Raw genomic sequence first — 16050 nt, 5'->3', positions numbered from 1 at the left:
CACTTTATAACAATCCAATTTTCTGGTTTTGATGTACTATTGTTAGGTAAGATGTAGGCCAATGGAAGAAACTGAGTGAAGTGTAATCAGGACCTCTCCATAGTACCTTCACAACTTCCTGTGAATCTGTAGGTATTTCAAAATACAAAGTTAAAAAATAGCTAAAGCACGTTGGATTATAAATATATTTCACAGGGTATTTTTTTCAACCTACTTGTTGAAAGATTAAATTCTAGCCAAGGCTATGCAAATATATTTTATCATCTAGCTTCCCATTTTGTATACAAATGAGCCTATGGATTATCTTAATAGAAGCTGAGAGAGAGTGGAAATGGAGCTTTTAGAGATGGTTTTGCTGTCGGAATGCTCATTGTTCAAGACAAAGTCAGTAACATGAACCACTTTAGCAGTCAATAGTTGGATGTCTTACAAAGACAAGATGGCACATGATATATAAAAAATAACATGCATTTAAAGACTTCTTATATCTTAAAATCTATAAGATTTTGCTTTAAATACAGGCAATTTAAAGATAAAAACATTTTTGTGATTCTAATGCTCAAGATTCAACTGAACATATGATTATATGTAACTTATGAAATTCATTACTAGGCTTATGTGATTATCCAACAAGAGATTTTTAAAAATTAATACACAGCAATAGCTCAAACTATCTGGCTAAGTTATATTAACTACTGCCACACACCAATGATGAATGGGACAGAAAGAGGGGACCTCCCTGGTGGCCTAGGGGTTAAGTCTCAGCGCTATCACCACTATGGCCTGAGTTTGATCACTGGCCAGGAAAATAACCCACATATGGCACAGCAGTCCTTTCCTGTCTCACCTGCAGTTCCCCTTAGCAGTGTATTTCAGTAAAATCCACCTATTCTGCTCCCCATTCTGTCTCTGGTGAATATTCTGACCTCCCGCACCTCTGGCCTACACCCCATTTCCTCTACTAAATAAATAAATGTTTAAAAAACAGCCTTGTTATAAATAAATAAATGAGGGAATTCCAGAAGCTGGGAAGTAAATGCAAATCAAACAAAACCAGTATAAATAATTTTCACTAGGTTTTCAGACTGAGATCTTTTCTATCATTGATTAAAATGTAATATCCTGGGACTACATCAAAAACATGACTCCCTGATTTGCTGTATCTCACACTTAAGCTGGTTCAACACTGGCTCATCATGACTCGGAATCTAAAGAGAGGTTGGCAGCACTTCATAAATACCTTCCTGTTCGCTCCTTTCTAAGGTGATGCAATTTGACCTACATTTCCAGTGCCCATTGAAACTTCGTAGGAGGGGGTTAAGAGGAGAGTTTTTCATTTCTCCTACCCTCTGATTAACTAGGACAGCAAATGCCACTCAAGGGATTGCTACTGGGCAGAAGCAAAGAAGGGAAAAGCCATGCCAGTGAGGAAATTCCACAGGAGAACATTTTAGAAATACTGCATTTTCTGATTTTGCAAACAGTCATGGCTTTCTAAGTCAACAACAGGGAAAGAGTCAGACCACTTTACACAATAAAACAGAACACCAAGAACCGTTTTATTTACTTCAGGTTCCCATCTCAATAAAAATTAAACTTGAACTATAGATTCCTGCCCTTACCAGTCTTTTTTTTTTTAAACAAACTTTAAATTTTAGAATGAGTTTAAGTTGACAGAGAAGCTGTGAAGACTATAGAGTTCCCACATATTTTACCCTCAGTTTCCCCTGCCCATGAACTTCTTTACATTAGTATGCTGTATTTGTCACAACAAATGAACTAATATACTGGTATCTATCACAACAAATGAACTAATATACAGTATATTAGTATATTAAAATGTGAAGTCCACATTTTACTCAGATTTCCCTAGTTTTTGCCCTATGTCTTTTTTCTGATCCAGGACCCCATCCAGGATATCCCATTGTGTTTGGATCTCATGTCTTCTTAATCTTTTACACCGTGAAAGTTTCCCAAGACTCCTTTTTTGGTGACCTTGACAACAGTTTGAGTATACTATAAAAGCCTTCGCTGTTGGTCATTTGTGTATTTCTTGTGATTACAATGGGATTATGAAACTTGGGGATGGAGACCACTGAAGTGAAGAGCCACTCTTATCTTATCAAGGGTAGATTTATCACTGTGTTAACTTGAGCATCTGGCTGAAGTTGTGTTTGTCAGGTTTCTCCACCAGAGTTACTATTTTTTTATCCTTTCTATGCTGTACTCTTTGGAAGTCACTATGCACAGCCTACATTTATGGTAGCGGTAGTTATTTTGCCTTCTTTCAGGAGATTATTGACATAAATCATTTGGAATTCCACTTGGCAGATTGGTCTATTCTTTCCCATTTGCTTACCTATTCAACCATACGGGTATAGACTTATGGATATTTGTTTTACATTATTATATTTACATTATATATTTTTATAAATATCTAATTATATTAGTATTTATCTTACCCTGTGTACATTGTATATTTATATTTATTTCATATCTTGAGTTTAATCTAATACTATATTATTAAGTTGCTGAAATTGTCCTGCATTGACCATTGGGAGCTATTTTAGCTGTGTCTCTGTGACAATCCCTATCACTATAGTGTGTGCGTGAAGCACTTTTTTGCATCCTTGCCCCAGCCATAGAATTAAGTTATGTCTGGTTACTTTTATTAGGGAATACATTGGTATTAGAAACCAAGATCTGAGCACTTGGTCTAATACTGTTTTAATGTTTGATACTAAAAAAAAAAAAAAAAAAAAAAAAGGGACATAACTACTGGTGCCGAGACCCCACAGCCCTCGTGAGCCAAAAAACTGGCAGTAGCCTAACCCTATAAAGACCAGCACTCCCATTTGGGGGCGAGACTCTTATCACTATACAGATTTTCAATAAAGCCGCTTCGGTCTGATACTCTTGGCCTCCTTTCTTTTCTAACAACTACTTCTATAGTAAATCAATATAATCTTCTCTTTCATTATCTTCACTCTGTGGCATGGTAACTATAACATGCTAAATCATGAAGAGAATGCTACGGTAATCTAACTATCATCTAAATGCCCATCTTTCAGGTTTGATATGGCCACTAAATATCTTTTTTTTTAGATTTATTTATTTATTCATTTATACAAGCACTGGTACAGTGAGAAGCGCGGGTGGGTGAGAGAATTCACCAGAGCCAGAGTGGGCAGCAGAGCAGGCAGAAGGACCGAAGCACACTGCTGAGGGGAGCAGCGGGCGGCAGGAGAGGTCTGCACGCCATGTGGGACCCTCCTCTGGTGGCCAGGGAGCAGCCGGGGATCGAACTGGCGCTGCAGAGGCTGCGGGCAGCTTCGCAACCAAGCGCTCAACAGCTGCACCACTGGAGAGGCCACCACTAAATATCTTATCATAATGAAGTTCTTCCAGAAAAAAGAGAATGAAGTTTGTTTGTTTGTTTTTTTCTGTTGTTGGAAGAGGGAGAGGAATTAAATGCAACATGCTTGCAATAAGGGCTCCTTTCTCTGCCCTTTCCCCTCATCCCCTGACACCATTAAGTTACTCCCTTTATGTCAACTCTTAGTTACCTGAGCCAAAGGAAAACACAAATACCAATCAGATCTGGCTTTAAAATATATTAGGGCCTCCCTGGTGGCGCAGCGGTTGAGCACTGGGTTGCGAAGCTGCCCGTAGCCTCTGCAGTGCCGGTTTGATCCCCGGCTGCTCCCTGGCCACTGGAGGAGGGTCCCACATGGAGGGTCCCACATGGCGCACAGACCTCTCCTGCCGCCCGCTGCTCCCCTCAGCAGTGTACTTGGGTCCTTCTGCCTGCTCTGCTCCCCACTCTGGCTCTGGTGAATTCTCTCACCCTCCCACGCTTCTGACTGTACCCAGTGCTTGTATAAATAAATAAATAAATCTTTTTTTAAAATAAATAAATAAAATAAAATATATTAGTGATAGTTTATAGCAGCAACTACAGCTTCTTGTTTATGATTTGTCTATTTTAAGGTTACACAGTTTTCTTTGACACTAAACCAGCCCAACAAATAGAGCCAGGAGATCTCCTGAGCAGTGGAGTCACCTAGTGGGAAGCAAACAGATTTTTGTAGAAAACGCACTAACACAGACCAGAGTTACTATTCCCATGCAACACACACAGAAAAATTCTTCACCTCAGATTCCAACACTTGTTCCGTGCAAACAAGCTTTACTAATCTTTAGTGAATTCAGACTTTTTTTTCCATAGGAAAAAAACTGGGCCTGCACCTAATACTGCTTTTTTCTGTCATCTTTTTCCTTACTCAATCTGCTTTTTTCTGTCATCTTTTTCCTTACTCAATCTGATTACACTATATTCAATAAATACTTCTTGAGCTTTTAATATTCACTAGGTAGGACACTATGTCCGGTGCTTCCAATTAATACAATAGATCAGAAAATAAGAGCACTATTCCCATTTTTTCCCTCCCAGCAGAGTTGCTGTGGCTGATGGAAGGTAAGTCAAGCCTTTGCTATACTTAAGGCACAAAATGTTTTGGATAGGCACATAGTTTAATATCTAGTTCTACAGTTATTTGATAACATCTTAGAAAGAAAAGATTATAACTTCCTTATCTGTAAAACAGATATAATGGAACCTACTACTCAGAAAATGCAAAGACAGAGAATTCATGGAAAATCACGCACAATGGGTTCTATAAATATTCATTTCACCATAAACTTGTCTAGGAAACACTAGGACTGCCCACCAAGGTGTTAGTTACATAGCCTATTTTTTCCTGGCCAAGCTTACCATCTTCACAAACCTTAAAATCATGATCTTTTAAAATAAAAGCCAGTTCCCATGTCCCAACTACTTTTTGATAAATAAATAAGACATTCATTCAAGAGGGGAGAGAATGGAGAGGATATATTAACAAAAATAGGTAACATTACCTAAAAGCATATTTTGTGCCAGACACTGTGTGGACATTGCAAAACAAGTTTATGAGGTAGTTATTTTAATTCCTAATTTCCAAATTAGAAACTGAGGCTGTTAGGGGGAAAAGGATGTCCTAAAGCTAATTCCATACAGGCTTTGTGTTCAATATCGGGGCTGCCCTATAACAAGGCTAAAGAAGCGAAGTAAGCTTTGTCACCCATCTGGGCTAAGCAATCTACCCTTATGGAACAATACCAAACAATAACAGGGTTATGCCACACAACTGAATATAAAAATTAATTCCTTACCTGACACTGCTGACTCTTTCAAACACTGTTGTGTTTGAAAGAGTGCTATAGTGTAAGGAAAGTATCAGTTAAAATGCATCCTTTCATATAGAGATGCAAAGTGGGAGAAGGGCTTTGGACACACCCAAAAGGGATTACAAATTGTAACTTCCTGTTTCCAAAATACTTTCAATAATTAGAACCCATCAAGGTCTCCACACAGAGTTTAACTGAAAGTAGCAACTCCTGGCCCAGGCTTTAATGGCCTGAGTTATTGCCTCAGGACATTTGTGTCACTGCTGCTTCTGATTCAGCTTTTTCAGGACTCAATTTAGAGTCCTGAATCTACTTGGAGTGAATGCCACATGGACTCCCTAAAACTGGTTTAAGAGATCTCTAGTCTGCTTGTTAGTGAATGTCATCATTCCCAGCACAGGTATCTATATCAATCTGTACCACAGGCTTTCATCCCTGCAGGATTTACCTCCAGGACACAATCAAGGGAGTTTTAGAATTAAGCACACCAGGATTTAATCCCTATTTTCTTTTTACAAACTGTGAGACCTCAAGCAAGTCATTTCACCAATGCTAAGGATGAAGCAAGGACATAACCTATGTGAACTACAATGTCTGGTACATGCTTAGTGTCCATTATCGCCATTACCCCTGCAACAGGGTGGTCCCCAGGAAAGGGGGAGGTTCCCTGCCCCACCCAAGGGAGGGTGGAGCTGAGCAGGAAGAGGAGAAGCTGGAGAAGAGACTAAGGAAGGAAGCAGGATGGAGCCAGGAGACCTGGAGGAGGCGCATGGAGCCTAGAGACACGTGAAGAAACTGCGCTTGTCTTTTGGTCGTGGACTGGGTGACACAGATGTGGGTGAGACCCGTGGGGAGGTGACAATGGTAGCTTTTATCTTGATGTTGATTTTGCTCTTTTCCTTCTGGGCTTGTCCGGTTGTTTGTGACCCTTTTCTGTGGGTCCCCACTGGAAGATGCTTTAGACTTGTGACAGGCTTTGGGGCCTTGCTCTGGGCCGATCCCATTTGGATGGACTTTTACCCACGAGGGGACGGGTAACTCTGGATGCTTCATTTAGAAACTAGACTCTTTGCCTTACCTGTATTGTTTCCTAGTTTTATTAAAGTTCCTTCCCATTAAAGTCTCCTATGTTTTGTGTTGATGCGGCGGATGGCAGAACCCATGTAGAATAGGCAGGTTTGCGGGGTTTGGGCTGCCCCTCTCCCTGCCCTATAACAGTTTTATTAAAGTTCCTTCCCATTAAAGTCTCCTATGTTTTGTGTTGATGCGGCGGATGGCAGAATCCATTTAGAATAGGCAGGTTTGCGGGGTTTGGGCTGCCCCTCTCCCTGTCCTATAACACCCCCACTGTATTTATAAGAAATTCAGGCTCCACGTAGTGAAATACCAAAGCTCACAGAGCTGGTGTAGGGGTCTGGGCTTGGAACCAATTCTTTTCCTTTCTTCTACAATTCTTTATTGAACAAAAATGCTTGCACTAAGAACACAGCTGTGAAACAAACAGCGCCCTTTTCTCATGGTGTTTTCATTCTGGTAGGGAAGATGATCACCAAACAGTTACACAAATGAATGGAAAGGAGCATGAAAAAGAGTAGGGTGCCTTAGAGCAAGTCATAAGATTGTAGCCGCCCCTCTCCCTGCCCTGTAACAAGATCATTGGAAGAGCAGGAAAAGCTCCTGTGAAGACGTACATTTAAACTGGGTTCCAAAGGCAGAGGAGGTGTTCAGAGGAGAGGATGGCAGCTGGCACTCCAGGCAAAGGGAATCTGAAGAGCAAAGACTCTGAGGAACCAAGAGGTCAGAGCACCTGAGGAGCTTGGATGTAGGCAAGACGATAGCAGAGACGCACCAAAGGGTAAGTTAAGGTTTTGAAACAATGTGAAGGTGTTACAGGGCAGGGAGAGGGGCAGCCCAAACCCTGCAAACCTGCCTATTCTAAATAGGTTCTGCCATCCGGTGCATCAACACAAAACATATGAGACTTAATGGGAAGGAACTTTCATACAACTAGGAAACAAGACAGGAAAGGCAAAGAATCTAGTTTCTAAATCAAGCACCCAAAGTTACCCATCCCCTCGCGGGTAAAAGTCCATCCATATGGGAATGGCCCAGAGCAAGGCCCCAAAGCCTGCCACAAGTCTAAAGCATCTTCCAGTGGGGACCCACAGAAAAGGGTCAGAAACAACCAGACAAGCCAGGAAGGAAAAGAGCAAAATCAAAATCAAGATAAAAGCTGCCATTGTCACCTCCCCATGGGTCTCATCCACATCTGTGTCACCCAGTCCACGACCAAAAGACAAGCGCAGTTTCTTCACGTGTCTCTAGGCTCCATGCGCCTCCTCCAGGTCTCCTTCTGGCTCCATCCTGCTTCCTTCCTTTCTCAGTCTCCTCTGCAGCTTCTTCTCTTCCTGCTCAGCTCCACCCTCCATTTGGGTGGGGCAGGGAACCTGGAACCTCCCCCTTTCCTGGGGACCACCCCGTTACAAAGGCACCAAAATACTGGCTGCTCTTGATGAAACAGTAGTGAAAAGCTCATTCTGATTCCAGTTCTCTGAGGTCTGGGCGATTGGGATCTTTATAACATCTGTACTTCGACGACAAGGCAATTTGATAAATATTTGTTAGTCATATGAAAGACTGTCTAGTAAAGAGAAAATAAACTACTTCACCCTCTTAGCTGATGCTTCTATTAAAGTAGCTAGTATAGCTGGGTGTGGATCTATTTTCACTGTTTGATCGGAGGTTTCGGGAAAACTGAGCAGTTATTTATTTTTCTATCTCTCAAAGCCAAATGCTCAATAAAGTTATGGATTATAAAGACCTTCTTTTAATAGCTAAAAATCCTTTTTTTATATTTCTATATTGGCTGAGGCAGACTCTTCTTGCCAATTCATCTCACATTAGTTAAATTGACTGGAAGCAGTAATATGCAAGGACTTAAAAGTACAATTTTTATATTTTAGAATAAAGTGCTGTTATGACTCGCATATGTTTTTTAAATCTTAGTTTAATTTTAATCAAGAATAAAATGTTCCAATAGAAGTAATCTTCCAATTCCCTTGAAAATTATTCAGATTGTCTCTCTGAATACTTAATTATTCTGATAAGGGTAGGATAACTATTTGGACTATTTATATTAAAAGATATAACTGAGTCATCATCAATAGTTCATATGCTTTAAGGTTTATTTGGGGATTTCAGTAGATGACAGCAGGTAGTAGAATTATGACTGTTACTAGAGTGTGCTAGTAATTTTCTGTTTGCGCCCTTCTGCATTTCCAGGCCAACTTCTACCATTTTGGCCTACTGTGTGTCCCAAAGGCTGACCTCCTTGGGTAGCTTCACTGGGTTCTTACCGGCAGCTATCCAGATGGATTTACCCAATAGGAGGCCCTGGAAGGAGATCAAAGAGGAGAAAGCAAGTGGGGGAGGAGGATTGTTTCCTCTTTCCCTCTTGGCCCTGGACTGCATTTTCTGGCAATGGCAGAATCCCTCCAGGATTAGAGCTCCTGTCAGAGGCCCCCTCCTCTATGACTCCAGCTCTTTCACTGGACTCCAGTAATACTGTTTCTTCTGTTTGCTCCTATGGACCTAGCAATGATACTTCCAGTTGCTGTTAGTCTCTGGGCAAAGGAATGCCATGTCACCTTTAACTCTGCCCACTCCTCTGAAAATAATCCCTTCATTAAACTGTCTTGAACCATCTGAGTCAGACTCTGTTTCCTGCCTGATCTAAGGACTCAAACTCGACTCATAAAACCAGCAATCTCCCTTCTTTGCATGTGAGCAGTGAAACACAATGGTTATTCATCTCCCAAAGTAATTCCTTCACATCTTGCATCTCTTAGGTAGAAATGACACCTCTTAAACTGATGAGTGAGAACCCCTGAAAGACAGTTGGCAGAATGGACAGAGGGGCAACACAATTCTCTAGGCAGAGATCTGTAAGATGTCAAGTATAAAACTTTTCAAAGCAATGCCACTTCCTACTTCTCCCTGGGTTTCCTCTCTCTGAGGGGCTCAGAATCAAAGTCAAGATTGTCTTTTCACACTGATTACCTAGAAGTTGTATCACTGCCTGGGAAAGTTGCCCTGTATGTTACTTCACTTTGCTAGTTTCTCAGACCTGAGGATCTGCTTACCACTAGCCCAGGCACAAGGCGGGTGGGGGGTGGGGGGGGGTGGGAAGCTAACCATTTTGTTTTACTAACCACCTGCCTATGATCTTGCCATCTTTCTCTCTTTCATCCCAGGATAAATCTTTCTTCTGTGCCAAGGCAAAAGATGAGCAGGATGAGAAAACACTGCTTTGCTCAGATTGCAGACATGTCTCTTTAACAGATCTGACCAGATTAGCACCCTTCTTTTCCACAGGAAAGGATTGGTATATGCTTATGTCATAATCTGCTCTGAGATCCTTCTTTGGATTTTTCTCTTACCAAGACAACTGGATTTGAGGTCATGTGCCAACTGAAATCACCTGGGAATCTCTCAACTCTCCACCTTGCTTTCTCTTGTATAAATAACCTGGACATTACTGAATTTCTGAATATTGGGGCATTCTTTTGAACATGAGCTGATCTAAAGAATTCTTGTAGGACATTAATAAGAATTGAAGTGCTTATTTGCACAGGGGCTCCAAATATCTCCCTGTGCAACCAGCATGCATTCAGATTTAACAGAAAGAGTTGCTAAGATAAAGACACAGGCAGATAGGCCATAATTTGCAGAGAAGATGCTATGCTACCCTTCATCTTAGGCTGGTCAAGGGGCAAGACAGCTCTTTCCTTCCATCCTGGTGAGGAAGCCCCTCTCTTCAGCATGAAGGCAACACCTCAGAGGCAGTGGGATTAACAAAAGTTGGTCTACTGTATAGCCATTTCTACTACCTTTTATCCCTTACTTCTAAGCATTGCAAAGGATAGTTACTGGGTAACTATCAGCAGCAGGGTGGATTTATATCAAATGTCAATAGCGATGTCTCTGGGTAGCAGAGCAAAGCAACTTTTATTTCCTTTTATGTATTTATGAAATTGTCTAAAACTTCTAAAAACACCTATTTTCTGCAACCAGAGAAAATTATTTAATAAAATTCCTGTAAGCATTTAGGAAATTGTTTTCCTTAAGAACCAAATGCATAAAAATTTTAAAACTCAAAATACAAATTACATTTATTGGCTTTTGTATATTTTATTTTTTTTAATTATTGATCTTGTTTTTTTTTTTTTTTTTTTTAAGATTTATTTATTTATACAAGCACTGGGTACAGTCAGAAGCATGGTAGGGTGAGAGAATTCACCAGAGCCAGAGTGGGGAGCAGAACAGGTAGAGAGACCAAAGACAATGCTGAGGGGAGCAGTGAGGGCGCGGCAGGAGAGGTCTGTCGCACCATATGGGACCCTTGCCCAGTGGCCAGGGATCCAACGGGTGCTGAAGAGGCTGCGGACAGCTTCGCAGCCCAGAGCTCAACCACTGCACCACCAGGGGAGGCCCTGGCTTTTGTATATTTTAATATTTTCAATAGTCCAATGATTTTATGAACTTTTTTAAAATTAAGAAGCCACCCAAAATGTAAAAAAAAAAAAAAAAGCTAATTAGATTTAATGTGTAAATTTTTTCTGGCACACATTATGACCATAATTAAGATAATTTAGATTCTTTAAGATCAAAATTCACTATTTTTATACTCTGAAGTATTCCCAAAACAAATAAAAATGTGATCTGTTTCTATAAGAACATAATGCAGATGGCAACATATGCAACTATACCATAGCTGAAACTACAGATAAAAATCCAACTGGTGTTTCTTCCACTACAAATGATAGCCAATAAAAATTTTCCAGTCTATAGCCGATTAATACTGGACACTAGATCTATGGAAAAGAAAGCTGGCTGTTAGATAAAGGAACAGACACTTAAGTAACCTACCTGCTACCCATTAGGACTACTGTTTACAATGCCAACTGATCTTTCAGTTTAGTGCTACTGCTGGTTCTAAACAGAAAGCTGGTATACCATATTCTCTAGGTCTACCTTTCTCATTATATAGTCAAATATGTGTTATTCACGGTCTTGTAGTGTTAAGATTTGTTAGCATGGACTCTTGAAAACCGTAAACATCTTTACTAGCTTCAGGAAGCTAGTAAATTTGAACAAATGATTCCTTTTATACTGTACTAAATGTAATGGCAAATGGTCTATTTTCTAACTTCGATTTCCAAGTGATTTATAGTTATAACTATCAGAACAATAATAATCAACAGGGTGAGGAGTAGAGGGAGAGAGAATGAAGTCTTAAATATGCCCTCTTAGAACAGTTAAGAGGAGTTATGTGCCAGAACACTAAAAATGCCTTTGTGTTCAGTACACTAAAACTTAAAAACACAGGTAAAGAAAATATAAATGAAAAGTATGCCTTTTTCAACGTAGAGCTTTGCTAGCACTCTTCTCAGGTTGGAGGGATTCTAAAGGCTCGAAACATCTGCAAAACTGTGACCACGAAACAGCTAAATAGAAAAGAGAAAGTTTTTTAAATAGCGTTAACAGAACATGGCAAGAAGCTATAGCAAACAGTGCGTGAAACATGTAAGAAAAAGACTTTATTTAAAAACTAGTGTTAAATATAAGGATTTGATTCTCAAAATTACAAAAAAAAGACTTGGGATGTTTCCATTTACAAAAAAGCCTGGCCAAACAAGAACCACTTTATTACCACTATGGTCAAACTGAGTTTAAACTAGAGTGGAACCACAGGGAGAAAGGGACGAATATACTACCCTATTGCTAATAGAACACTGTCTGCAGACCCTAATTGAGCAAAAGTGTCAAGTGCTACTCTAAAATCCTCTTGTACTGGTGGATCCGAGCAGCAGAAAACAGCAGACCATTTAAAAGAAGAGTTCAAGGGTTGGGAGGACAAGTGACTACACCACAAGGTGGTAATTACGATGCCAGGGAAGTAAAACAACCAGACTAGAGGGCTCCAAGAGGTACTTTAAAACCAGCTTTTCATGGTGAGAAGGAGTGAAGTAAATGAGCTCCTCAACTGACTATGTTTGGGCAAATAAAAAGATACTGGACCTCCAAAGCAAGAATAAACAAAGCAGCTGCTAATGGCTGGTGACTACTAGATTCCTCCCTTATATACCCATGTCCCCCAGAAATAGAGGCCAAAGGTAAGTCCCTCATCTCCAGTTCAGCCTGGAACCCTGAGGAACCAGGAAAGGGATTCTGTAGCTGATAAACCACTTTTCTAGTACTGCCTTTTACAAAGGAATGGGTAGTTAGAACTCGCTCCCTTGCTCTCCATTCTATATATTGCCAGGAAAAAATGCTTACCTTTTCTACACTATTTGCTTAGCTGAAAACAGAGCTCTTCTTTGAGTTCCAAAGATTAGAATATAAAAAGAGGAGTATATACATGAAAATGTTCTAAATAAAATCACACAATATTTGAATATTTTACCATTTGAAGCAGGGTTTAACTTATACTGTAAGGCTATATAAATGTGGGACCTTTCACCCTATGAACTATAAGGTATAAAACTTTTAACTTATTTTAAAGCACTGGAAAGCTTAGAATGAAAGTAGCTAGACACCAGAAGATAGAAAAACAAATGCAGTGCAGTTTGTGAACATTTAGTGCAGGGACAAATAACTCTCTCTCTCTCTCACTGTGTTCTAGGGGCATCACTATGCTCTGAGTAAGATATTCTTAACAGGGACTCTGTTACCAACAAATGGTTAAATTACAGTCTATATGTTTTTCTTCTAAAATCAGAGAAATGCATAAAATGTTTTAGAGAAGATTGCCATACAAAAAAAATGAATGAATGTTATTGCACTTAGAGTGGTAAGTGCTGATTAGTTGAAGTGGAAATAGATAGTGTAGCTAGATCTGCAAGAGTGCTTCTAAAACTGGGGTTGAAGTGCCACTGGAGGCATGTGCAACTGGAAAGGACAAGGGGGACCTGGGGCTGTTAGGGTGCTGCAAATATTAAATGTGATAATGTACACACAATGGTTAAGGAAAGTGGATAACTGTCGGTTTTACCAGTCTGCATCCTCTCCTCCTGCAAATCAACAACTCCCCCTAGTAGGTACTTTCTGGGTGAAGCAGGAACCAGGGACCCTGTCTGGGCCTAAGAGATATACTTTCAATACGGAATAGAGTTAAAAACAGTTGGAGACTATACATTGAGGCTTGCTATCTGAATCCTTAAAACTGTTCTGGATCTGATCCATTCTGAGGCCTGGTTCTTCAGCTCTATTGTCAATTCTGGGAGTTACACCACATCCTTCAACCAACTTTTTTTTTTTTGGTAAAGTAGCCAGTTTAGTTTCTTACTGCTTACAGCCAAAACCTTTAAGCTGATTAGCTACTATTTCAAGTCTTAAAGAATCCATTTTCTCAAAGATTTGAGGGATAAAATTTAATATGATTGGAAAGTAATTTAAACTATTATTTTTACAACAAAACAAAGGACAATATCATGGAGTGGAATACAAAATTCATGTAAAATTTTAATATACTGTTTTTCTTTTGAGATTTTTAAAGATATGCTTCCTCTCACTGCTCACTCTATGCTCCTACCCCAGTGCCTTTAGCAGTGGGTTTAAGTTGAAGGATAAACTTTGCTAAACCTTTAGGATCTGCCCCAACTAGGCGAAAGATCTAGGCAAGTTATTAACCTCCCTAAGTTTACTCATCCTACCTTTAAAATGAGGTTAATAGTAGCTAGTATGGCAAGAGCTAACAAAACAAAGCATGGAGCACTGCCATCACAGCAGAATTTATCAGTCATAATATACAAAGAGTTTGGTTAGCATAACAAAAGTAAGGAACACACTGCTTGCAAAGATGGCTGCAACAATGCCTCACATTCCTAAATGTTCTCCCTGACCCCTCCTCTGCAGGCATGGCCTGTGAGATACTTTGCAGCACCTCCCATTGAGAGCCAGTACCTATTTTCACAGATCTCGATTGGACTTTTGACTTGCTTTGACCAACAGAATGTGGCAGAATGACACTGTGACTTCTGAGCTTAGGCATCAAGAAATATTGCAGCTCTCACCCTCTTCAAACACAGTGCCTCCATGTGAGGAGATCTGGTCTAGCTGCTGAAAGGTGAGATCAAGAGTTCAGATGAGTTGTCCCAGGTAGAAATCCCTAGACCTAAGTGGAGCTTTCAGAAGACAACAGTGACAATAGTGATCACTGCCAGGTAAGACCAGCTGAAGAACTACTTTGCCCTAATTGTGAGCAAATAAATGGTCATTGTTTTAAGCTACAAAGTTTTGGAGTGTGTTGTGATTAACTCAGCAATAGATAACTGATAGGTATAGGTCATGAATTTTATTTCTCATTTTTTTATTTCTAACATTTCCTATGAACAAACTATGAAAAAAGCCCCAGTGTTAGCAAATAACTATGTCAGGACCAAATGTGGTTACACTTCTCATTCTTCACGACCAGGTCAATGTTTCTAATTCTACAGAAATGCTGAAATGTATGTATCTCACTCAGAACTTGGGGGTTTAGGGTGGAGGGAGTAGAACATACTCCACAGCCAAAATAACTTAAGTGAAAATTTTGTAAAATTATGATGGTTATGCCCCAAGATGCTGGTGCAAACATAGCAGAGTTGCAACTGAAGGTAACTGGCCAAGAAAGGCAGAATGAAACAAAAATACTGTTTCAAGTGGTAGAAATCATAACATTCTCCTAACAGTTTTTGTGCCTGGCATTTTCTTCCATACACTATAACTTTTAAAAGTTCACCACCCGCTGTCAAGAGGAAATGCCTGCTTTAAGTCACCATCTAGTCAAATATTTACAGACACTAGTGAGTTGGTACCCTGAACATGTTTTTGGATAGTGTACACTGAGATACTAGGGTAAATGGGCCTGACTGAGGGGGTGAAGAGGGCATGACCATGCACCTGTCCTGGTCAAAGTATATGGTGTGCTTAGAGAGTTTAGGCTAGTGAATGTGTCAAACAGGGTCTGCCCTCATGCAAACAAAGAGCCACAAGGGAGGAAATATTAGCAGTAACTATCATAACTATCATTATCAATAGTATTGTTGCTATTACAGTCACTATTATATACCCTTAGCCCCACCACTTCTTCCTTCTCAGTTACTACTAAGTGTCTGGCACACTGCTAACCCCTGGTCTTATCTAATCTTCACAAGAATTCAGCAAGGTATTACCCACATTTTATAGAAAAGGGGACTAAGACGTTAACTGGATAAAAGTAGACAATAAGTGATGGAGCTCCTGCTTTAACCACTAACCTCTACTATCTCCACAGATATGAATTCCTTATGTCACAGGAATTTCAGGAGTGGGAGAAATCCTTCGCAGCAAGAAATGAGGCATAACAAACTATCAATATAAGTACATATGCACTTGTGTATGCTTTCAGTGAGTTTCTTCTGAAAATTGTTATTTAGTCCTGTATGGAATTTGTGTTCCTGTTGAAAGAATCCAGAGACTATTCTTGCTTATAGTAATACAGAAAACATTTTTAAAGGTAAAAAAATTGTATTTCACTTCACTTCTCATTCAACACAACACTGAGAAGGGAATTAGGCATCTCAGGGAATTGGAGCTCACTTAGGCACAAATAAATGTTTTTTGATATCTGTGTATTCCTTAATAGTTCTATTATTTTTTTCCTGATTATAAAAGAAGCACATGCTGGTTGAAAAAACAATTGAGGAAATCATAAAGGAAAAAGATTACCCACAATCTTATTACTTAAAGATAACAAGGTCTTATTACTTGGTGTTATTCTTTCAGATACTTCCTTTCAGGTTT

The 16050-nt window shown here is 39.8% G+C and overlaps 1 protein-coding gene across 10 annotated transcripts in view; it reads right to left on the bottom strand.

Annotated features, from left to right (window-relative positions):
• ATXN7 (ataxin 7) overlaps nucleotides 1-16050 on the bottom strand; it is a 133280-nt gene that overhangs the window by 111529 nt on the left and 5701 nt on the right. Inside the window, exon 1 of one of the 10 annotated variants that reach the window (XM_054695269.1) lies at nucleotides 2-488. The exons of 8 other annotated variants lie outside the window; for them this stretch is intronic. The gene's annotated coding sequence lies outside the window, so the exon portion shown is untranslated. Of the gene's footprint in view, nucleotide 1; nucleotides 489-16050 lie in introns of those variants that run through there. One more of the 10 variants, XM_054695265.1, reaches the window with a different exon arrangement.

Source organism: Talpa occidentalis, unplaced genomic scaffold (genome assembly GCF_014898055.3).
Source record: "Talpa occidentalis isolate TD23 unplaced genomic scaffold, MPIMG_talOcc4v2.1 talOcc4.10, whole genome shotgun sequence".
In the NCBI taxonomy this organism is placed as follows: Eukaryota; Metazoa; Chordata; class Mammalia; order Eulipotyphla; family Talpidae; genus Talpa; species Talpa occidentalis.
This window is presented reverse-complemented; position numbering and strand designations above follow the sequence as displayed.